This window comes from Battus philenor, unplaced genomic scaffold, assembly GCF_028537555.1.
Source record: "Battus philenor isolate CCGP_79_NKW_IND1 unplaced genomic scaffold, ilBatPhil1.0.hap1 SCAF_16, whole genome shotgun sequence".
In the NCBI taxonomy this organism is placed as follows: Eukaryota; Metazoa; Arthropoda; class Insecta; order Lepidoptera; family Papilionidae; genus Battus; species Battus philenor.
This window is the reverse complement of record NW_027181678.1, coordinates 1,196,418-1,222,481: the sequence shown is the minus strand read 5'-3', so window position 1 is coordinate 1,222,481 and position 26,064 is coordinate 1,196,418.

Below are 26,064 nucleotides of genomic sequence, written 5' to 3'. Positions count from 1 at the left end.
TACAGCATACATGACATTGATATTTATAATTACAAAAATATTATAGCAAACTATAAGACTTCAGTAATAGTATTAGTAATAGGTTAGAAGCTAATAAGGTACCGCAACCTAATAATTTTTGTGTATTATTATATCTAAAAAAATAGTATATCTATATAATGAAATATATTTGTGTGTTATATTTGATTTAAACTATAACAACTAATATAAATATATATATATATAATATTGGTCGTTTCATTTTATATTCATTAAATATTTATCCTATGATTTCAATTTTTCTTATCCTCTTTTTTATATTTACTTACCCCTCCATTTAATTAATATATCTTTGCACCGCCAAAACAGTTAACCGGTATACAGATAAAATGCCTTCGACATAAAGTTTGCTGTTATAAATTGTTTAAGATATGTTTAGTAAATCGTAATTTTTTATACCAGTTTTATTTTGGACATTTATGATTTGTAAGTACAAGTTTCTCGTAGTTTTCAAAAGTAATCATTATCATTTGAGACAATAAATTATAGATATACAGATATTAGATGACTACCTGTAACTTCATATTAAAAGATTTAAATGGAAATTTTATAATAATCGATAAATTGGGACGTATAAATTTACGGTGGAAAGCAATATTGACAAGTGCACGTGTACTTAACATCTCAACTAACAGATAACATTTTTTTGTTGAAAAATTATAGACAGAACCAATACATGTGTTTACATGAAATAATTGAAATTATATATAATAGTTAAACACCGTAATAGTATTGTTATTGCAATTAATGGCTATAACTTTTTTAATTTCCATTTGGACAGTAAGTTATGTATAGCTTAGGATAGTAAAAGGAATTTATTTATTGTCTCAACTATTATAGTGTTTTATGTCAATATAAATGACATATTTCAATGTAATTATTCTTAATAAATATTATTTCTTGTCTCACTAGTAAAGATACTTCTCCTTCAAAGGAGGTGATTCTTTACTGTTAAACAATTCGTATAGATCTGAAATAAAAAATAATATTCGAAAAAAAATATATGGAATGTCTAGACATTCATAACTCTGCAATCCATCAAATGGTACCTGTTGTGAAAATTAGATCATCGCAAGTTTCATTCAGCAAACAAATAGATCCCGTCATCGGATCGATTTTAATTTAATAGGATGGGTCTGCGCCCGCAGCGACCTCTATTGCGCCGGCGATCACGAGCTCCGCACACGAGTTTCACGACTTGAATAGATTTCGATCTGTTTTTTATTGCACTGTTTGTTTATAAACGCTCAGAGGTCGAGCATTACGTCTGTTATATGGCACCTTGTCTATCGACTCTTTTGTTAAATAAAATTAGAATAATAAAGACAATGTTGATTACGATGGGATATTTAAACAGACATACCTTAAATCCCCTGCTATCAGAGGGATCTGTAATACTTTAAAGTTAATTTTATAACTTAAAACTTATTAAGCTCATAAATAAAAAGAAATTAAATATAAAAATTACCTGTCTTCGTAATCCATGGAAGTTTTAACAATTTCGACAGGGAACGAACTTAGGATTTTTTTTGTTCAAAATAGCCACACATTATATTTATTTGAGGGTGCTATATGGATTTTTTAATATCAAGATGTGATTTCGAAGTACCTCTTGACATGAATCCAAGTTTTCCAAATTCTTCTATCTCGAGTAGCTCATCTTAACTACAAGATGTTATGAGCTAGCAAAGTGTATATATATATATATATATGTGTGTGTGTGTGTGTATGTATATATGATCTTAAAATGGCACATAAGAATAATAATAATAATAAATTCAACTTTATGTTTAATATATGACGACGATTCTAAACGCGCTCTTATTTTAGGAAAACCCACAAAAAACTAAGTCGGTATTTGTTTTCAGTGTTTTTTAATAGTTTTATCAAAAATATTATAAACTTTTTACATAATATTGAAGAGATATTACAAGGAAACTTATTGTAAAACCACAAATATTTACTAATTCTGAAAAAAAGCTAGAAAAAACTATAACAAATTAATCTTTTTTATTATTAATCTTATATATACACAATATTATCATTTGTAAATGGTATTTAATAAATCTTATATAAAGAACAAGTGATCATTTAAAATAGAACGTGGTTACATTTACACTATAAATACAATTTAATTACTTGAATTAGATTAGAATTATTTAATTCGAAATTAGAATAGAGATAGCGCGAGCTTATATGATTTAAACATACAAAACCTAAGTCCAATGTCACCCTACATACATAATTGCGCAAACCCGATACTAATTCCATGATACAAATCGATTACGTACGATGTGAATGCGTAGTCACGCCTCAATGGCGCCCACGCGCTTCTTACAAATGATACATAATACAATTATAGATCAATTAACCTGTTTAAGCTCGGATATCAAACCTTTCATTGTGATTTTCGGGTTTGTCTCTCAGAGACAAACTTGAATGTTTATAGACAAAGTTCTTTGACATATGTGTGTTACCAAATTGACATAGGATTCGAGACGTGGTCACTTACGACGGGCTTTATAAGAAGGCTTTAGCTCAGTGATTCCCAAAGTAGTCTATATCGATCCCTAGGGGTCTATGACAGCGAAAAAATATTTGGGGGTCTATGAAATGAAAACGGGAGTCCACAGACTGGACATCATTAGCCGAGGAGATAAGATTAACCATTACAAAATTGACGCCAAATGTTGATAATTTATTATTAAAGCATCAGGTTCATCCTTCTCACTAAAAATATTGAAATATTGCTTATGTTATTTTATTTATAGTTTATTTTATGTTTATTTAATGTTACGTATATTTTACATAACAGATACAAAATTTTATTTTGAGTAGTTTTAATTTAAATTAAATTATTAAATGTATAAATTAACAAGTGTTTTTACTTTAAGTTTTTACCACTAAACTTCACTACAGTTAGAAATTTACAGGAAATCAATATCAGGTAAGTAGAGGGTCTATCCGACACGGAAAAACATGGCAAGGGGTCTACGACACAAAAAAGTTTGGGGAACTCTGCTTTAGCTCATCCAGAGTGTTAAAGAGAGCGCTATGCTCGAACTGTCTGGTGTGTGTGTCTGAAGTGACAGTGGCAGTTGGGGCCGTAAGGTTCGGAAGGGTAGGCCCCACACTAGGTAGACCGAAGATATATTTAATGTCGCGGAAGTGGCAGGATACGGGCACCAGAAGACCGGTGACCGACCTTGCAGTGAGCATCCATCGGCTAAAAAGAAAAAAAAAGAATCAAATTTAAAGCTATACAAAATAGCTCTGCTATATAGCTTTTAACGAAAACTGTTCCATATATAGTTGACGATCAATTTCAACAATTTTAACGTGTTTACGAAATTGTTAGAGAAGGCCTATGTCAAGGGGCACACTGAATTATTAAAAATTTTCTGATTATAACTAAGTCACCTTTATTAGTTAAACCTAAAATATTTATTTAGAACATAATATGTATCATAATAGATAGCATACAACTTGTCATAGTTACGCTGTTACTTTTTATTGAATTAAGTTTTATTTACAAATTAAAACAACATTAATTTACAAAATTAATTTCCATAATTTTGTGTTATTTCAAAAATACGGGAGGCGATAGTGTATCTCTCCACCCTTCTCTCCTACTTCACTTCGTAATCCGACCTTTCTTTTGCATCTTGCATATATATATATATATATATATATATATAATAATAATTATTGAATATAAATCCACTTTAACTTTGTCGAGTCTGAGTTTAAATAATCTTTGACCCCGTATACAACAGTCATTGTTTAAACTATGACTCCACGACACGTTTCCTGGAAGGGATCGGTACGATCCAAATCGGACTGCGAGTCTCACTTTACTTTTAGATTGCTGACACGAATGTAGCAAAGGGTAATACTAAATAGCCTATTCTAATCTCATACATGCGTTGTAAAGTATAATGTGGACTGACATCAGATCTCTTTAACATTAAAGTTAAGTTAAGTTCGATTTGAGTTTCAACTATTTATTTAGGTACACCAACAGTACATATAAATTAAAATTACATTATAATTGGTTCTGTGAATTGAGACTTTAGTAGCACAGCCAAATATCATTGGCGAATATAAAGCTCAACGAATCCGCTGGCTTGGTCACTTTGAGCGAATGGGATCGGATCGGAGCGTGAAGGTAGCGTACCTGGAAAAACCGAGGGGTCGAAGACCAATGGGTAGACCCAGGTATCGCTGGATCGATCGCGTTGAGGCAGGCTAGCGCGAATTGAATGCCAACCAATGGCAGACGATGGCGCAAGATAGAGGAAAGTGGAAGTCTCTCGCTTCGAAGGCCAAGACCCACTTTGGGTCACTGAGCCAGCGGAGTAAGTAAGTAAGTAATTGGTTCTGTTATGTGTTCCTTTATAGATGACATTAAAATACTTATCTAGGGAGAATGGAAAGTAATGTAATTTTTGCCGAAATATTTCCAAGATAAACCGATTGTTATTTACCGCTCCTGTATTGAAAATTTGTATACTAGATGGCAAAAGGTTGTTGATAACGAAGATGAATATATTGTTGATTAGAAATGAATACTTGTTAAAATATAGTCGTGTGAGTTTAAGTTAAGAAGGCGACATTACTTTTCGATCCACCTAATACTATATATAACATTATTAGAAAAATCAGATCACATTAAATTAAAATAAATTGATCCAATGCAGATAAATGTGATCGCACGTAAGAGAAAACATCTACCTCAAGACTTTAAACACCAAAAGAGCTCTTGATTTAAAAACTATTATTCCATCGCGGAATCTTCTTCGAGGCTCTCTGCTTAAAAAATTTTAATTAAAATTAAAAATATGTTATGAATACAGTGAATTATTCCACCACGCATCTGCAATACCTGCCCATGCCACTTGGACAACAGTGTAAGTCAGAACATAATAAAAAATTGTCGTTGTTTTTAACTTCAAGAAATTACTGCTAATCCATTGTGAAAGTCACTGACTGACTCTTCTCTGACTCTTTCTGCTGACTCTTCTTAGATCATACAGCGTTTTAATATTAGCCTAAATTGAAGGATGCATTTAAGGCGAACTTAATTTGATTCCAGTTTCTATCATATTTGCCAAAAAGTTTGGCTAAAATTATTTAAATAAAGAATACCTAATGACACCTTATATTAAGTTTAACTTAAAAAGTTTCGTGACGAATGGTCACCGTTTCCTCATTAGCCCTTTTTTTTCCTCATTATTCCTCCTTATAGGTTTCGCAGGTTTGAGAGTACATGGCGGTATTTAGCTTAAGCCTCGATTTAAGTAACGAAGTTCGTGGACTTCCTCGGGAATAACTCTGGGCACTACCTACTACACAGCCATAGGCCTTCCACAGCTACATGTAAGCCTCCCCGTAGATTTCAAATAGGAACAATGTCTGTTCACCTTGTCGCTGATGATTGACTGATGATGATTCGCTTTTGAGTCTTGATAAATAAAATAGTTTTGAAAAACTAAAATAAACCGTCTGTAAAAAGAACGCTTTAGTAACCTTATTTTTTCTTTGTGTGTAAATCATGCTAGAGATACACCCCTCCATTGCGAGGGCAATGAAAGAGTTATACCAGACTCCTATCAGTAACACACGGTCTGCTTCGATGCCTTTTGCTAAAACTACTAAACCCCTTCGGATACTACCTTTTCACCGATAGTGACTCAACTCTTAAGGATAGAGCTGCAGTTCCCCATCCGCTATCTTAAACGCTCAAGATTTTTTTTAAATGATCCCCGATATTGGGACCTCTCGTTCCCCTATCTCGTGTGGGACAGGGACTTTTCATTTATAATAATTTATTGATATTTTTTATTATTATCATTCTTCTCTTTCATGTTTCATATTATCTGTCGTACTGTTTCTTTCAATCTACAATTTTTCCAGTCTTTCTCTTTCATTCCATTAGCCATACATCCATCCTCAACCACTACATTCTAGGTTTCCTTACTATTTTATTTTGCAACATTACATTTATTGTTCAAACATTTAACACATATTTTTTTATAATTATCATATTATGTTATACTGTTTATTGCACTATTTTTGATACTACTTTATTTATTTTATTTATATATTTTAGTGTTTGCTTTACTTTTTTATTTATATTCAAGTCTATTTGAATCTATTACTGTGTTTTATTTTTACCTATGGCATTTATCACCACCTTCCTGCAGCGTACAAGATTTAGATCTCGCCATTGCAAGGCCAGGACAATACATGCAGCGGATCACTCCGAAACCGTCGCCAAAGCCTTGTTATGGAGGTTGATGAAGGGCGCAGTATAACCTCCTCTGACGTCCAGTTCTCCGACTGCGGATGAGGAGCTCAGATGTTCCTTCTCTCTAATTCTGCATTAGTGACCCTAAAGTATTCGTTTTATACCTTAAATAAACTCATAATTATTTAGAATTCGCTTAAGTACAACTTAATATTTATAAAGAAAACTTTTTGGAAACTGGTCCCTTTGATTTATTTAGAAAAGGATATCCATCAAAATTAAATAAAATCTTCAAGACATATTCCTGAATTAATTTAAAAAAATGTATTCTTCTTTTAATAGTTTTTGTACCTGTAAGCAATCAACTTGTATATATGTGCGTAAATATGTGATTTCAATTTGTAGCATTTGCTGCTATATTGGCGGGCGTGCCTGGCGCCTCCAACGCAAAACGCGTGACGTTTTAGAAATTATCGACTAAACTTACAGTCTGTACTTAAAGTAAAGATAAAAAAGTGGAGTCAAATTATTTAAATAAAAAAAAAATCCTATAAAAAAACCGCAAATCGAAAATGAACAGTGACTAATCAATTCATAGAATGCGAGTATCTGTTTGAATTCTAAACAGCGCATATCGGCATTATTGTAAGAAAAATAATTCAATAAAACATGCTATTATAATAGCGAAGAACAATATGATTTGATTTAGGGTTCCGTAGAAATTGCGACTTATTTATACGTAGGGCAGTTGACGCCGGAAATCCCGTATATAAAGATACTATCTCTACATGTTCTGATGGTACGTTTGAATAAAAGTTTTAGAATTTATTGGCAAAGAACAACTACTGTATAGACGCGACATTATTTATTACCTATCTTCTTCGTAATCAAGTAAGAGAAGTACCAATATTTAGCCACTTCCGCACATGCAGTGGTAGTCGTGCAATGAAATGCACCGCCCGCCAGCCCGCTGATAAATGCGTATGCGGCAAACAATGCGAATCACACAACCGCCACTACCAAATTACTCAACACGTGTTTCACCCCTCCACGGGGCATCTTCAGCAGTTATGTTACACCGATTAGTGCCAAACACAGAGTCCATTCAATTCCATTCCATTAAATATTCTTCGTAATCGTTTTACTCCAATAGAAAGATATTTTTACTATGGCTAACATTCATTGTCATTTGATGAAGATTTGTACGGTGAATAACGGTTCATACACTCCCTGAGATTGGGTCTAGATGGAAGATAACTTTTTTGTGACAAAACAATCATCATCACCAGCCGTAACACGTCAAGCTAACCATAGGCCATAGAAGGTCAAAAGTGACCTACATCCAGTCACTTCCGACAACCTTAACATTATCTGTGGTCACCACTATAGAACATGAAAGTTCCAGCGACTGCCTGTTCTACTATCTCTTAATATGTGTTTCTTCGACCTCAACGGCCATCGGTTGTACTGGTGATGTACCACGACCACTGCCACTTCATACGGATAATTCTTCGAGTTGAATCGGTGGTATTGGTTCTTCTGTGGAATCTCCGAGTATAATCCTCTCCAGTGCTCTCTGGGTGATCTAGAACCTTCTTATAAGACTCGTTATAAGTGACCACGTTTCGGATCCGTTTACCATCACCGGCAACACACAAACACAATGCGTTTACCTTACAATAACTAATTTTTAACAGACAAATACAATAATTTTTTTATTAATAACTGTTAAAGATTAACAGGTGAAAATATTCAGCTCATATGATGTCAATTCATATATGTTACAATAGTTTTAGAAATAAAAAATAATGTAATGATAATATAGTAAGTAAGAAAAGGACCAATATTTAGCCACTTCCGCATTTGCAGTGGTAGTCGTGCAATGGAATGCACCGCCCGCCAGCCCGCTGATAAATGCGTATGCGGCAAACAATGCGAATCACACAACCGCCACCACCAAATTACTCAACACGTGTTTCACCCCTCCACGGGGCATCTTCAGCAGTTATGTTACACCGATTAGTGCCAAACACAGAGTCCATTCAATTCCATTCCATTAAATATTCTTCGTAATCGTTTTACACCAATAGAAAGATATATTTTTACTATAGCTAACATTCAGTGTAATTTGATGAAAATTTTTATGGTGAATAACGGTTCATACACTCTCAGATATTGGGTCTAGATGGAAGATAACTTTTTTGTGTCAAAACAATCATCATCACCAGCCGTAACACGTCAAGCTAGCCATAGGCCATAGAAGATCGAAAGTGACCTACATCCAGTGAATTCCGACAACCTTAACATAATCTGTGGTCACCACTATAGAACATGAAAGTTCCAGCAACTGCCTGTTCTACTGTCTCTTAATATTTGTTTCTTCATCTCAACGGCCATCGGTTGTACTGGTGATGTACCACGTCCACTGTCACTTCAGACGGATAATTCTTCGAGTTGCATCCGTGGTATTGGTTCTTCTGTGGAATCTCCGAGCATAATCCTCTCCATCGCTCTCTGGGTAATCTTGAACCTTTTTATAAGATTCGTTACAAGTGATCACGTTTCGGATCCGTATTCCATCATCGGCGATACACAAACGCAATACGTTTACCTAACAATAACTAATTTTTAACAGACAAATACAATAATTTTTTTTATTAATAACTGTTAAAGATTAACAGGTGAAAATATTCAGCTCATATGATGTCAATTCATATATGTTACAATAGTTTTAGAAATAAAAAATAATGTAATGATAATATAGTAAGTAAGAAAAGGACCAATATTTAGCCACTTCCGCATTTGCAGTGGTAGTCGTGCAACAAAGTGCACCGCTCGCCAGCCCGTTGATAAATGCGTATGCGGCAAACAATGCGAATTACACAACTGCCACCGTTAATTCACTCAACACGTGTTTCACCCTTCCACGGGGCATCTTCAGGAGTTATGTTACACCCATTAGTGCCAAACTCTATGTTTGTTATGTGGGGAAGTGGCTAAATATTGATCCTTTTCTTACTTAGTATGGACTTCCGCAAGGTAACGCCTGATTCCATTAGATAATATAGTAGGAAAAACCGTTCAAATTATTACATGTAAAATTAATCATTTTTTTATTATCTGTCTCTGCAAACTTTGTAGTGCCAGATGTTAAAGCCTTTCACATTCCTATAGAAAAATCGATTGAAATAGGTATTTTCATCTCTTCGAGACTTTTATACCTGATAACAAATCGGTTTAACTCTCTGAAGATAAGTGTAAAATATGTTTTATGTCTAATGCCGCGTCTGAAAGTATATAGTCTATGTCAACACACACGACACTTATTAAAGATTCAATAAGCGAGTTGCAGCTCGTGTACACCTCGTATATAGATCATTACATTGTTCTGTATTTAACGTGTGCCCTCTGTCGTCAGCTTGACGGACGTGCGTCGCATAGAAACTGGACAGCTATCGGGAATTAAAATTAGATTGTTAGCTTCATTGCGTTCCTTTATAGGACGTGTATTTAGTTCAGTTTCGTAATCGAAATCACGGAAGATTCTATTGGGAAAACGTTGAGAAAAAACTATATATACTAACGATATACCGCTAGCACTATATATCGGAAAACAGTGTATTTTTATTTATCAAATTTTAGATATCGTTTCGGATATTTTAAACAACAAAGTTCAAATCACTTAATGCTAAGTAACATAATTACACTATGTTGTATGACGGTAGGAATGTAATTAAATAATTCGTAAAAAGTTCGGATATTATTTCGGATATTTAAAATTATTAATCTTTTTAAAAGTTTGAGGTCAAAATGATCTAAAAATTGATTTTCATTTAATGCAGCATGTAGACACTACACTGCATATCAGTAGAAATGTACATAATTAACTCGTAAAAGTTCGGATATTATCTCGGATATTTAAAGTTGTTAATCTTTTTACAAAACCTTGTGTTCAAAATTATCTTAACATTGATTTTCATTTCATGATAATATATAATAATAATAGAAAATATATAATAATAACAAAGTACACTGTATATCAGTAGAAATATACACAATTGACTCGCAAAAGTTCGGATATTATTTCGGATATTTTGAGTATCAACAGGTTTACTCAAACTTAGCCTCAAAATTACCTTAAAAATGATTTTTATTAAATGCGGCAAGTAAAAACTGCACTGTTAATCGCTTGTAATGTAGTTAATTAATTCATAAAAATGCGGATATTGTTTCGGATATTTTAAATGTTAACAAGTTTATTCCGGGTTGTAATCAAAACGACCTTAAGATCAATTTTAATACAGTATGTAATAACTGCATCGTATAATACTAGAAATGAACTTGATTAGAACTTTTAGAAGTTCGGATATTATTTCGCATATCTTAAGTTTTAACACGTTTATGGAGGCTTGTAATCAAAATGATCTTAAGGTCAAATTTTTGAATACAGCGTGTATCAACTGCCTCGTATAACATTAGAAATTTATATATTAAAATTCTACAAGTTCGGATATTGTTTATCCGAAACAATCTTAAGTATCCGAAAATCTTAAGTATTAACACGTTTACACATGGTTGGCGCTAATAGATGGCACTGGTAGTCGAATGCCTCGCTCTTATTTTTATGTTGCCACGTGCTTGATCCAAGGCCCAGAATCAGTTGAAATAGTAGTATATAATGGCCCGAGCCGAGGTTCCCTGGAAACCTTCTAGCTTCGTGACCTTTAAAGAGATCTTATGCTACAAGCCCTCTACGCCCCGCAACCCTGAATCTGCAAATGTCAACTAATAAAAATTAACAAAGCCTTTTCATAGAGATATTATTTGCCTATTGAAGCTAAATATTTTTGCACATTATCATTAAGTTGACCTGAATAAATTTTACTAATAAAATTTAGATAAGTTATTTTTTAAGCAATTATCAAATGTAATAATCATTAACCAATGATTTATTTTGATGACGTCATCTAATACCGAAGAATTTGGTGCGTATTAATAATTGTGGATATATACATTTATCATGAAATACCTCAAAAATAAATAAAGATAAAGATATTTAGATTTCTAGAAGCTTTATTAAATTACAACTTATTTACAACTTTATATGACTTTAACTTTATATAAATTTTTTAAACTTTGAATTTAACTTTAAGATAGGCAATAACTAAATCAGTACACTTATACAGCAATGTGATATAGATATTGTTATGAGGGATATAAAGCGATGCATGGAAGGTAATGAAACATGAACATGAAAGACAGATAATGTGAAGAATAAGTGAGGAGAGAGAGACAAAATTTAAAATGGAATGTGAAATTTAAAATGTATAATAAAGACTTTCCACTCACGATAAGGTTGGAAAGAGAAAAAAATACATATATACGGTAAATAAAATTACTAAAAAGCAATTTCATATTTTCATATAGAATGCAAAGGAAAAATACAAAAAATATAATAATATAAATATATCTAGGACTTTGTTTATCATGAACAGATTATATTGACGAAAAAATACCGGTTTTATTTTTAATATTGGAGTTTAGAAAAATTCGACCAGCATTCAGAAATGAAGATTTAAAAAAATATATATCATATAGCCAACGCGCCGAGAATACAAGCAGCTAATTTATCAAATAAACCCTATGAGATCGGACACGGTAATGGTGCCTTCGCCAAGGTATCTCAGTACCATCAATCAAAACAACAGGATACATCCACTCGGCTATGAGAAAGAGAGAAAAAAGGTAAAAAAAAAGAGTACGTAGAATGTAAAAGCGTGCGCGATTAGGGATTCGAGTTGCGCGTGCTTAGACCGGAAACGGCACGTAGAGGAAACGTCAGGACGCGATACGATTTCGAATTTCGAATTTGGAATGGGTTCGAACACGGGATGTTTAAATGGTTAACGTGATGTTTATTCTGTTCTTTTTTTTTTTGTAAACTTTAACGTTTTAGTCGATTATAATAGACATGTTTGGAGCGTAGTGTTATTGGCCGCATCCTTTGTTCAAAATACAACAGTTGAATAAATAATTATTATTCTAAATGACATGATAGTTATACATCGATTCAATGAACATGTTTTACTTGATTAAAATCAATTGGTTGTCGACCAATAATTACATTTAAATAACAACATTTAATGTTTGTTCAAAAAATCTTACTTTAAACATACGAAGTTATGTTTTAACATTAAAAACACATATCTTAATAAATAATCAAAGACTCTGTGTTTGGCACTAATCGGTGTAACATAACTAAAGATGCCCCGTGGAGGGATGAAACACGTGTTGAGTAATTTGGCGGTGGCGGTTGTGTAATTCGCATTGTTTGCCGCATACGCATTTATCAGCGGGCTGGCGGGCGGTGGATTTTATTGCACGACTACCACTGCATGTGCGGAAGTGGCTAAATATTGGTCCTTTTCTTACATATCTTAATATTAGTGATGAATGAATAGCTAACTTTAAGCTACCCACTAAGTTTCATGATCACTTTGAAATATCACACAATATATATTTTCTCCGTTGGTATATATATCACCAATAACTTTGTCAGTACAAATTCTTCAAGGCCAGATAATAAACAATATTTAATTTTACAAACCTTTTTTTTACTGCGTTATTATTACGTTGTTTATTATTTTGCAACCATTAATTTTTTTTAGGATGTTCCTGTCTGAACGATTTAACACAACAGTGTTCACAAATGGTATGAATTATATAAAATTATGATGAAACTGGCATATAACAAAAATCATGTGACTTTCTCACATCATTTCAAAAGCTTTAAAAAAATAAAAATGTTAAAAAGACTATTCTCTGTTTATATTAATTATTCATCACAGCTTAGAAATAAGTAACATCATCTCTGTCATGTCAGAGATAAGAGTATAGGCCTACACATACTTTAAAGGCTGTCACGGTCAACGGTCTTCCAAGATTCGAATCCAATGAACTCCCGCGACCTATATATCGGTCTATTTAATAGAACTAGTGAAATGAGAACAAAGAGAACAAATTATTTTATGTTGAAGTAATATTTTCACGCCCACTTTAATAAGGAAACTCGATGTATCGTTGCATTAAGAATTATATTTTATTTTTAAATACAATTGTGATATCTCAACTCTAGAATACAGGGTATATCGTAATGTATATAATTCACACTTTGTACGCATTAATTGTATAGTATTACCACTGCTTACACAAAAGTTTCAAGAAAATGGGCGGCAGCCCCTCGTACTATATTAACATACAACTATCTCCAGCAAGTCTGCCAAGCGTGTCGATTATGGTATATCTTTCTAAAAGATATCTACGGGGAGATATACTCTACAGAAATCAGCTGTAGTATGTTCACAGCACGACTTTGACTTCCGACATTAAACATACAACGTGGACAAAGAACCTAGGTAAACTTTACCTAGGTAAACTTACCTAGGTAACTTAACCTAGGTAAAAGCCTCGTTCAGCTATCAACATTTTGGGACAGGGATGTATTTTACAATGATTTTTTTTACATACTTTTCTATTTTCACCTTCTCTCTCTCATCCTTCAGAATGCCTTTCTTTCTTCCCTCTTTTTTTCTTTATATTATTTATCATTCTCGCTTTGTACGCCGTGGTCTTCACACATGAACCTTTTACTATTGTCTTCTGGTGAGTCGGGGAGGTTGTAGTTTCATCTGTGTATTATTTATGAAAGCCTTTATTTTTGTATAAGGTTTACCATTCATAAATCGATAGCAAATGAAGTAAACTAAAGGTGAATGTATCATGCATTTAATTTTATTACACGTATAACCAATGTTCCTGTTTAAAATTAATATTTATATATTTATTTCCAGTGTGTAATCTTGGGATTTGTATCTCCCATAGATACATTTCACACTGATATATCTGAAGGCAGATAACAATATGTTACAAGAGTGTAGATCAATGTAAACATTAGTAAAGTGGCCGGTCGACGAGGGAATAAAACAAATCGATGCATGGCCGGCCACCCGTACTTTCAAAACAGTTAACTGTTATTCAGAAATCCGATTTACTTTGCTTTAAATATAAGGCTTTTTATGTGAGAAACGATGTATTGTTTTATTTTATTGGATATATAAATATATTAATAAATCATTATTTGTTTTGGTCACGCCTACTTGAGAAAGATTTCACTATTTTTTTTTTGTATTTTTGTTGAAATTCACTAATATTTTTCGCAAAGAAAATTTTCCTTTTTGAATTTTTTTTTAATCATCTTCATTTGATTTATTACCAACTTATTTATTTCACATTCAATCAATAAATAAAGTCGTCGCTGTTTCAGCTCATATACGCCAATTGCAAGGCGTAAGTGTCCGCCATATCTATGTGGGGATATACCACAATCGCCACGCCTGGCAGGTGGGTCAGCTATCGCAGTGTAGTATTATGTTAGGCAGAGGACGTTGGTGTGTGTCCCTCTTGAAACTTGTTTATGAGCAGTGGCAATCCTATAAAATTAATGCAAAATGTGTGAATTATATAAGTTGTAGAATAATGTATCTCGGGAACCGACCCGCGATCTACAATCGCAAGTCACAGTCCTGTACCACTGGGCTACCACTGTCCAGCATTAGAGAACTGTGACGTGTGATCATATCTTATAATTAGACTTACCATACGTCCCGGTTTGACTGGGATAGTCCCGGTTTGAGATCCCTGTCCCGGCGTCCCGGCCGGTCTGCATTAGCGTCCCGGTCAAACTTGAACAGCACCGACACCCCAACCAATCGTTCCCCCGTGCCACCCGCTCCAAAATTCTAATGAAGCTAATTACTCCGAGAAATGGGTCCAGCTATTCACCCATTTTCACAAGCAGCATATTGAGGTGCAAAATTTTAAAAAAATTGTGGAGTTTGCTATGTGTCTACCCGGTACTTCAGCGCCAGTGGAAAGAATTTTGAAATTTTGAATTTTGAAAGAAGAAATTTTTTCACAGATAAAAAAAATGTGGTCTGACGATCGGCGGAGGATATAAGAATGCGTTGTGGAAGCCTTGCTTACGTGCAAACTCAACTTGAACATGTGATGCAGTGAATTTTATGACAAAATTAAGCACGACAAAACGATTCTGAAGAAAGTGCACTCTAGTGAAAAATATAAAGCAAGCGTGGGTGAATAATAAAACCGGACAAATTTTTAGTGTTGTTTGTATTAATTGTACTTTGTCTCTTTTTCTTTTTCAATAAAAAATATATTCACATTTATTAATATGTTTTCAATTCATAATAATTTTGATTGCATTTCAAATATGAAAAACACAAATTAAGCGAAAAGCAAATTAAAAATGAGCCTCTTTCTCTTCTGCGTCCCGGTTTGGCTCTTCGTAATTATGGTAAGCCTACTTATAATATTAATTAAAATGGGAATAAAAAAAGTGCCTAAATAATAATAAATAAAGTTAAGTTAATATTATATATATTTGTGCGCTCGTGTGTGTGTCTGTGCGTGCGTCCGTGTGCGTGTGCGCGTGCGCGCGTGTGTGTGTGTGTGTGTGCGTGTTTTTTTTTTTTTATAGAGGTTTAAAAATACCTTTACGTATCATAGGGCCTGATGTTGGTGCCCCGTATGTCGGACTCGATCTAGATCAATACCGACTAAAAACAATCCTCTCTCTTCGGTATCCCTGGTCCCCACGGCATGGCCGTTAGGCATTACTTCGCGGGGGGGATTTAGCCGCAGCTTTCTCTGATAGAGTGGCTGTTCAGGCCAACTTCCTCCGCTCTTGCTCTATTTTACGCAACTCCTTTAGCACCGTCGTACAGTACGCGCTCGTAAGTTCCCAGGCCGAAGGCGAGGATAGCATTGTAGCTATCAGAGTTTCAGGATAGATTTTGCATCCTACACCTTCTTCCCAAGCCCTCCTGGCTTCGTTAAATCGGGGGCAGACGAAAAAGACATGCTCTGCATCTTCAATCATTCCGACACAATTAGGACAGTCAGGGGAATCTTCGTATTTGAACCTATGGAGATACGCTCGGTAACAGCCGTGGCCGGATATCATCTGAGTCAGGTAGTAGTTCAACTCTCCATGATCTCGGTTCACCCATGACTCTAGGTTTGGTATAAGCTTACGCGTCCATTTTCCTTTCGTCGACTTATCCCAGGACGATTGCCACTGTTGCAAGCTTTTCAGTCTTCCCCGAATTCTAAGTTCAGCTGAAGTTGGGTCTGATTTGCTTTTTTTGCTACGGTACAGATCAGTTCTTTCGTCTGCAAGAAGCGCAACAGGAACCATACCTGCTATCACGCATGCTGCATCCTCCGATACTGTACGAAAGGCGCTAGCTACCCGTAGAGTGCTGACTCTATAAACAGAGGCGATTTTCCGTCGGGACTCCTGTTTGCTCAGTGCGTCGGACCATATGGGTACTCCGTACATAAGCACTGACGTAGTCACCGACGCTAATAACTTCCTTCTGTTTTGCTTGGGACCTCCGACATTAGGCATGAGTCGGCAGAGTTTAGCTGTCACCAGAGACGCTTTCGCTGCTGCTCTCTCAGCCTGATCTTTAAAGTTTAGCCTATGGTCGATCATTACTCCTAGGTACCGTATAGCTGGTTGAGTTGCGATTTCACAGCTGCCGACATTGAGTGTGATGGTCTCCGCAACTCTCCTGCCAGTAATGAGCACTGCTTCCGTCTTCTGCTCAGCCAGTTCTAGTCCGACTGACCTCATCCACAGGGTGATTACTTGGAAGGATCTTTCAAATGCCCACTTCACTTCCTCCACGTGTTTCGCTACTATAACGACTGCTAGATCATCAGCGAATGCGACGAGTTTAGTTTCGCTGGGTAGATGTTTCTTTAGGAGTCCATCGTACATAGCGTTCCACAAAAGTGGCCCTAGTACTGACCCCTGTGGGACGCCTCCGGTGACTTTGTACTCCTCCGTCCCGATTTCCGTAGTGTATATGAGGACCCTATCAGAGAAGTAACTAGCGACTATTTTACGTAGGTATAGAGGTACATTCAGTGAGCTAAGTGCCCCCATGATTACCTCCCATTTTGCTGAGTTAAAGTCGTTTTTAATGTCCAAGGTGGCAACCAGGCAGTATTTTATCGAGCCTCTCTTCCATCTTTTCCCAGACACTGCTAGTTTTGCTATATTGACTACTTGCTCTATAGCGTCTGTGTGTGTGCGTGTGTGTATGTGGGTGTGTGTGTGTGCGTGTGTGTGCGATAAATACAACATATTATTTTTTGTTACTTTTATCTATCTGCCTGTCTGTTTGTTACGGCTAATCTCTAAAATGTCTGAACTGATTTTGTCGAGACTTATACGGGCAAGTAGCTAATGTGAGGAGTAATTTAGGCTACTTTAGTTTTAGAAAAAGTTTTGAAAGAAAAAAGACTAAGTTAACTTTTTTTTTCCTCTTTTGCTATACAATCTATTCCTCTTTAAACGCGGTTCCTCTCGATGTCAGGATGATCAGGAATCGTTGCGAATTCAAAGCGAAGGTTCGAAAGCTGTTGCTTGATAAGCTGACGGAATCACGATCATAATTAGATTTTACTATTTATTACATCTATGTAAATAGTATACACCAATACCTCGCTTCGATTTCGTTTCGATTTGCGTTTTTTCGAAGTTGCGTCGTTGCTCAATTAGTACTAAGTTTCACTGTGCGTCGTTAGATTTTCGAGGTTGCGTTGTTTTTGGTTCGAGTCTTTATTTTTTTTTAAATTTTCTTTTTTTTACAAAAGATGGCAACACTTTTGTTTCTAATTGCGCCATGCCATCAAAACTCGGGGATTCCCTTTCGAACTAAAAATCGACGCAATTTTAATACAGTTTTATTTTCACTTTGGAGTTCAGTTTCTATTACACAGTGTGTTGTGGTTTTTTGTAAAAGAGAATAATAAATTTATATAAATTTTAACGTGTTGTTTCTGGTTACAAAAGTGGTATTTATTTTTCCAATTTATTTATTGGAAGAGTTATATTATTTTTGTTTATTAAATGTGTGTTAGTTTGTTTATTAATTGTTCAATTATCTTTTAAAAAGTTGTATTTTCGTGACCCTGGAACCTATCTTCGATCTTTACATGGTTTGCTATAGAAAATCTTAATTCACTTTGCGTCGTTTCAAATTGCATCATGTTTTTTTGGAACGTAACCACGACGCAAAGTGAGGTATTGGTGTATATAGGTATTTAAATATAAGAAAGTAGTTGCCATATCCTATAGTAGGTAAGTCGCTAGATGCTGACAGCGTAAGGCAGTGGGCGTTCACCTGCTTAAAAAAAATAAGTAGTCATTAATATCTTTATATAAAGTATTTTTCTTACCTGAGTTGTGATTTTCATTTTAATTTTTCTTTTATTTCTCTTTTATGATATTTACTTATATAACCTACCTTCATTAATTTATCTCTACACCGCCTAAACGGTTAACTGGTAGATACTGCCTTCACCATTAAGTTGGCAGTTATACATACATTGTATAATGTTTAAATAAATAAAAAAGTCTTTATTAAATTCCACGTGATCAAAGTCGCGGGTGAAGCTAGTTGTAAATAATTTCTTTATTTAAAAATTGAAACAATCACTTTATTATTGCACATATATTATATTGTTCATTATAAAACATTAGACATTTTAAAACATCTATTAAAGTTGATACGTTCCTTAATAGCTGTGATTAAATTTGATTTTAAATCTATTTTTCCGAAGGTTGATTCGAGATGTTTTTTGCTTAATAAACTTGGCGATCGTAAGTAAAGGCGGGATACGTAAAGACAAAATAACCGGTAGCAGAGTGAGGTCGCTAATAACTTAAAATTACATAAACCTTTTTGATATTAGTGGCGACCAAAATGGATCAACTTGTTATTAGTTTAGGGTACAGTGAGATATATTTTAACCCATTGTCGATTAACCAACTGTAGTAGATAAAACTGTTATATAAAACGCAGTTAGTTGTTCTTTTTTCAAAACCATTGTCTTTTTTTTTACAAAAAAACTATGGTCAGATTTAATAGATACATTTTCTACCAATCAACATTATAAGACACGATGGAACTAGGATAAACCAGGGAGAACTCTATGGAAGACTTTGACATATAGTTAGTAATACGCACGTGGGTACGCTTGATGTGACTTACATGAGATACATAAGAACAAATGTCTTGATGCTTGTCTATAGTGTAACGTAGTATTACTCAACGTCTGAGGCATGTGAACAGTTAGGCTAGATAGGACGCAAATGACAAAACGCACACTAGATATTTGAGAACAGAAGGCTTTATGTTTGCCTATAGCAGGTCTCCGAAACCAGTGTGCTTGTGCTGGAGCCGACGATTTTGTATGCAGCGAGTGCATGGGCGCCGGCGGCTAGGAAGCTGCTGGTCCGCAGGCAGTTGGGCGCGGTCCAGCGGGGCTTCGCGCAGAAGATCGCGAGGACCCACAGGACCGCGTCCCTGCACTCGGCCCTTATACTTGCCGGGTTGCTTCCCCTGGACCTTCGGGTCCAAGAAGCAGCCCGCTTATTTGAAATAAGAAAGGGTCATTCCCGGCAGGTGGTAAAGGACCGTGACCTGGAGGTACCGGTCAGCTACCTGAGACTACCACACCCGTCTGGTCAAGTTGGTGTGGAGTTCTCCTGTCTGGGGGAAAGTGCGGAGGAAGTCCGACTTGCCACCGCGGCTGCCGATCTGGTAATTTTTACCGACGGCAGCCGCATAGAGGATAAGGTGGGTGCGGCGTTCTGCGTCAAGCGGGGCGCCGTAGAGTCATACACAAAGAAACTCAAGTTGGGCAACTTCTGCACCGTATACCAGGCAGAGCTGCTGGCTCTAGCTGAGGCAACAGGGTACGCGGCCGGCGAGTCGGCGCAAGTCTGCGCCGTACTGAGCGACTCGCGGTCCGCTCTCGAAACTGTCGCAAGATCGGACACCCTCCATCCCTTAGCGTTAAGAGTGAAGGAGAATGTAATGAAAGCGAGAGAAAAAGGGAAGGATGTAAGGTTGTATTGGGTGAAAGCGCACGCGGGGATGGAGGGGAACGAGAGGGCGGACCAGCTGGCCAAGGAAGCGGCCCTGAAGAGTAAAAGACGACCAGAGTACGAGAGATGCCCTGTTTCATTCGTCAAGCGGCAACTGAGACTGGAGTCGCTCGACGAATGGAACAGGAGGTATGTGGAAGGAACGACGGCTTCGGTAACAAGGATGTTTTTCCCGGACGCCGTCTCAGCCTACCGCGTGCTCCGCAGCATCGAGGTGGACGCGGTCTCGGCCCAGCTCTTCACGGGGCACGGGGGGTTCTCTGAGTACCTTCATAGGTTTAAGCTCAAGGAAGACCCCTCGTGCTTCTGTGAACCGGGCGTGGACCAGACCGTGATCCACCTTGTGGCCCGGTGTCCCGCATTCGGGGGACTCCGGTTCGGCTTCGAGTGCCGGTCTGGGGTTCAAATCAGGGAGGAGACAATACCCTCCCTGATTGGTGGCGAAAACAAAACGACATTTATATCCCTATGCAGAGAAATCGCCAAAAAAGCGATTGAAAGAAACAAAACAAACAATTTATAAAAAAGATAAAACAAAATAAAAGGCTAAGAGAACAAATATGTGATAATTATAGTATAAGTTACAATGATAAGAAAATGTTAATCAAAATTACAAATTGAATGTCAAAAGAAAAAAAGGGAAGAATGTCAGACGAACAGAGCGAACGAGAAAGAAAGTAGAAATGTAGCACGAAAGACAGACAAGACCGAAAGAGTATGTGATGAACGACAGAAGAGTATGAAAATAAAAATAACTGTGAAAAAAATAAATTGAAAAATAAGTCCCTGTCCCACCTAAGATAGGGGAACGAGAGGCCCCCAATAGCGGGGGTCATAAAAAAAAAAAAAAAAAAAAAAAAAAAAAAAAAAAAAAAAAAAAACCAGTGTGCTTTGGCGGACTAGTGTACCGCAGATCGGATACGAGTGTGCCGCGGTAAAAATCAATAAATTTAAATATTATAATTTTTCATTGTACACATTTTGTATTTGAAACACGATGGCACATCACGTTCACTCGTCTCTCGAATATAGCTTTCGTTGTGCCGCGAAATTCTATGAAAGATTTAGTATACCGTAGATGACAAAAGGTTGCGAAGCCTTGGTTTACAGTATACGGTAGTTTTGTCCGTGTGTATGTCATCGGTGGGGCGGAGAGGGTAGTACGATTGTCAAGACGCACAGGTGATATTTGATGACAGACAGCTTGATGTATCTATAATGTACAGCAGTGCAAGTAGCCGCTTGAAATGTGCGGAGAAATAGGTGAGGACGTGATTGACAAGACGCACATGAGATATTTTAGAACAAATGTTCTTGATGCGCACTTATGAAGCTAATTACTGTCAAGAACTCTTTATAAATTTATGTTTGTTGAGCTACTATTAAATTTCTGTCTCATTTCCGCGGAACTGCCTTCCGAGTCAGTGGTAGCTTCCTATAGGGATAACGATGCCTATATTTTATTGACGATATGATTATGCTTGTAATAGCCTGTTTGATTTTTAATGGTAATGATATCAATGCCATATTTACTTCCATGTCCTGCCTCTTAGGTACTAATAAAAAATTACCTTTATTTGGTACAAAACAGACGTTAAGAGAGAAACAGAATTGTTAAGAATGAATAAATAATTATTAGATCAAAGAAAGTGAAACTTAGGTATGATATTGGCTATTAATGCCGGGGTACCTGACTGTTCAGTTCGTTCCACAACTCTATTTTACTACATATTAAGGTTCTGCTTAAGGCTTCTATTCTTGGGTAGGCAGACGACAGAATAGTTGTAAAAAGATACCTATGCCCCGAGTCGCAAAGGCGGAAATACAGATACAGAAGACATAGTACAGCGAATCAATGAGGTTGTTGAATCCGTGTTCCGCTAGGGGACGAGAATCTTGTTAAATTCAACACTGGAAAAATGAAAGCCTGTCTTTTCTGCATTTTTTTAGTATCTTCAAATTTTAGTAAAAAAAGTACCAATATTTTGCCACTTCCGCACATTCAGTGGTAGTCGTGCAACAAAGTGAACCGCCCGTCAGCCCGCTGATAGATGCGGCAAACAATGCGAATTACACAACTGTCACCGTTAAATCACTCAACACGTGTTTCACCCCTCCACGGAGCATCTTCATGAGTTATTTTACACCCATAAGTGCCAAACACAGATTCATCTTCAAATTTGTAACATCTGACCGAAAATTGCAAAACAATTTTTAGAATTAAAATTCCCTCAATGGGAATCATGTGTCAATCAAGTCATCAATGTGTTTAGACTTCAGAATCTTCTTCATAGTATCAACATTCTTAACCTGACAGTTGTATATGCAGAAGAATTGGGAATAACTAAAAATGGACCAACTTATTCTGTGGGTAAAGGTGGCAGGACGTAGAGTGCGTATTTAAGACCTTTTTTTAAAAGCCTGAGGACTCCTGGAAGATTCTTTGCTCAGGACGCTTCATACCACTATTTTACTAGATAAGGAAGACGAGCTCTTAGATCGCTTCTGTGAACGCTTCATGGAGTGACAAAGTCCAGGGCCTCCATGGGGGGACCTTAGCTAAATCTATACTACAGCAATTATTTTGTTTTGATATATGCTGTCAAAATATCAGTATTATTACATGAATTTTTTTTTTTAGAAAACATAATTTTCTGATAAAAATAAATAATAAAGAATTGAGACAGAACCCAATAACCAATACATCGTTCATGTTCGATCACAATCTTCATTAATTTTTCGCATGAAAAAACCAACCTGTTCCAAATGGCACGAGTCGGGTGTAATTGATTTTTTTTTGGACTCAATCAGGTCGCATCCAACAAAAAACTTATTGGATTCCGCCCCTCCACTTTTTAGGACTTCTTTTTATTCAATTAGTACAGACCGTCCTTTGGATGCCGAAACGTTTTCTTGGTAATTTACCGATGATTGGATGATGTCAGATGAGGGGAAATAGGTTAAAGTGTGATAAATGTTTAATTTAGTGGAATCTCTGGTTAAGGCTTCAACGTGCGATCATAGGTCCTGGGTTCAAACAGAGAATGTAAAGGAAGGTTTATTTAGGTGATCGAAGTTGAAAAGAAATTGTATGCAGCATACAAACTGAAATTTATTCAAGTAACATATAAAAAACGAATAAATACGTTGGTAACACTAAAAACTTTTATAAGTGGCCAGCTAAAAATTTAAAAAAAAATAAAAAAAAACTTGTTCTTTTTTTATGTTCTTATTTTTTTTCTAAAAATTATGCCAGGGTGATGAAATGCACGTGATACCACCACTCTATCATCAATTGACGGCAAGTAACGTTACAGAGTCATTATCGATTTAACACATGAAAATATATGTTGTGTTATTTTAAATGATAAAGTCAAAATAGACTTAGTAGATTTTGGTGATGAAGCGCCATCTAGCGTTTATATTTACAACTAATTGATGATCCAAGAGACACGTTCTTCAATAGTGACTACTGCATTTAATATCGAAGTTGGCGGAACATGATAAATTCTGACAAGAGAGCTTTCTACTAACAAATTGCAATAAGTTTGGACATTAGTTTGAGTGATATCCAAAGATCATTTATAAGTATTCAAATTTATTTATTTAAGTTTCCTTTTTCGCCACCTATCTAGGGAGAGACAGAGACTTTTCATTGTGTTAAATAATTTTTTTCACGTATCTATTTTCACTTTCTTTCTCTATACTTCTTACATTCTTCACAATTTCTTTCATTCATCATCAATTTTCGTCACAATATCTTACACTATCCTAGCTTACTTGTATCCTTATACACACCATCTTCCTACCTTCTATTCCGCTCCTAAAATTCTTCAGTAAATTACTTCCTTATATCACAGTACAGTTTTATCAACAGTATTTTTTTCTTCCTTTTCATATATCTTATCTGTACTATTTATATAATTTTTGATTTTTTATTGTTTTTCGTTAGTCTCTAGTTCTTTAGTATAATGTTTACCTTCTTAAATACGATACATTCATATTTATAGATTAAGAAGGTCTTGAATCTGCAGTCCCATTCAGCAATAAACACACGATACGAGTGTATTTAATACTGTAACCAAAAAGTATGATGAATCTGTATTTAAAATACAAATTCTTAACCCAATCTTCCAAATCATTTTCATTTCCTTCAAAGTAACCTTCGTCTGATAAAACGCACTTTTACCAGCGCTTTATCCAGTCCTCAAACTGTTACTATAGCCTTTTTCCGGTACAGCCTTCAAGATCTTCAATTCAGTTTTATATCCTTATTGGTTCAAAATTGCGTCCATCGCATTAGCCTAGTTTGCTGAATAGCAAGAAAGCCTTATCAGGTGAATGCTGTGATTGCGTTATTATATCAGTCGAGTTTTTGGCGATTTTTTTAAAAAATATTTAGGGATTTTGACACCTGTAGAGGTTGGTAATGTTATATATATTATAGTCAATTCTACCAACATATAAAAAATTACTCGCCTTTTTAATGCCCGGGAGTTTTAAATAAAAATTTTAGGTTAAATTTTGGTCACATTGGTATATTAAAACCTCAATAAAAGATGAATATAAAACCTATTAAGATACCTACATACCGAATATCCATTCAAAACATTTGATACCAACGAAATTACTTCACACGGGAAATATATAGTGTTAACAAAATTAATGACAGATACATCTTTTGTTAGCACTGTTTATTGACCAGAGGACTCAACGCTGGGTCTCTGAACATCGTATGGATAGTGGGTGTGTTATTTAATTGTGTAAGAATGGTTAGAGGTCAAGTGTAAGTGGTCTTTATTTATGTCGGCTGAGGAAAGCTAGCTGTAAACTCTTTAGCGTGCATTGGACCGTGAGAATGATAGCGCGGTCCATTCGACGGATTACGATTATCATCGACTTCTGAATTAGTTTTATCGTTACTTGATAAAAGCTCTAAATTTTTTATATGATTAAAATTTTTGTATTTAAAAAAATATATATATTATTCATCTCTGTCTTTGGGACTGTAAAAAGTAATTAACATGTTGCAGTGGAAAAGCAAGACACATATACCTCATATATGTCGTCAAAATAAATAGTACTAGATACGATATGCTAATTACAAAGTGTATATTATTATTGATTAAAATTTAATTATTTACATTTAATGGAATCAGGCGTTACCTTGCGGAAGTCCGTTCTAAGTAAGTAAAGGACCAATATTTAGCCACTTCCGCACATGCAGTGGTAGTCGTGCAACAAAGTGCATCGCCCACCAGCCCGCTGATATGCGGCAAACAATGCGAATCACACAACTGCCACCGCCAAATCACTCAACACCTGTTTCACCCCTCCACGGGGTATCTTCAGGAGTTATGTTACACCGATTAGTGCCAAACACAAAGGTTTTCTGTGAAGTGGCTAAATATTGGTCCTTTACTCACTAAAATTATTTATTTATTTAAAAACTTTTTACATTTTTTTGTAGAAATAAAAATGGAAAAGATAAAAGTAGTGGAAAGAAAAAAAAAGCAACGGGGAGGGTTATGCTCATAGTTTCATTCGTCACCGACGTAGCTCCAATTGTCCGTCTGAATTGGCAGTAGGCGTGGGATATTTCGTGCAACCAATGGCCGTTAGTACCGAAAGCTTCTAGAATAGTCTGAGACGATGATGATGTGATATGATGATGAGACGGTAGACGCGGCCTGAATGAACCTCCTCTAGGTGGACCGAAGGTCATGGGAAG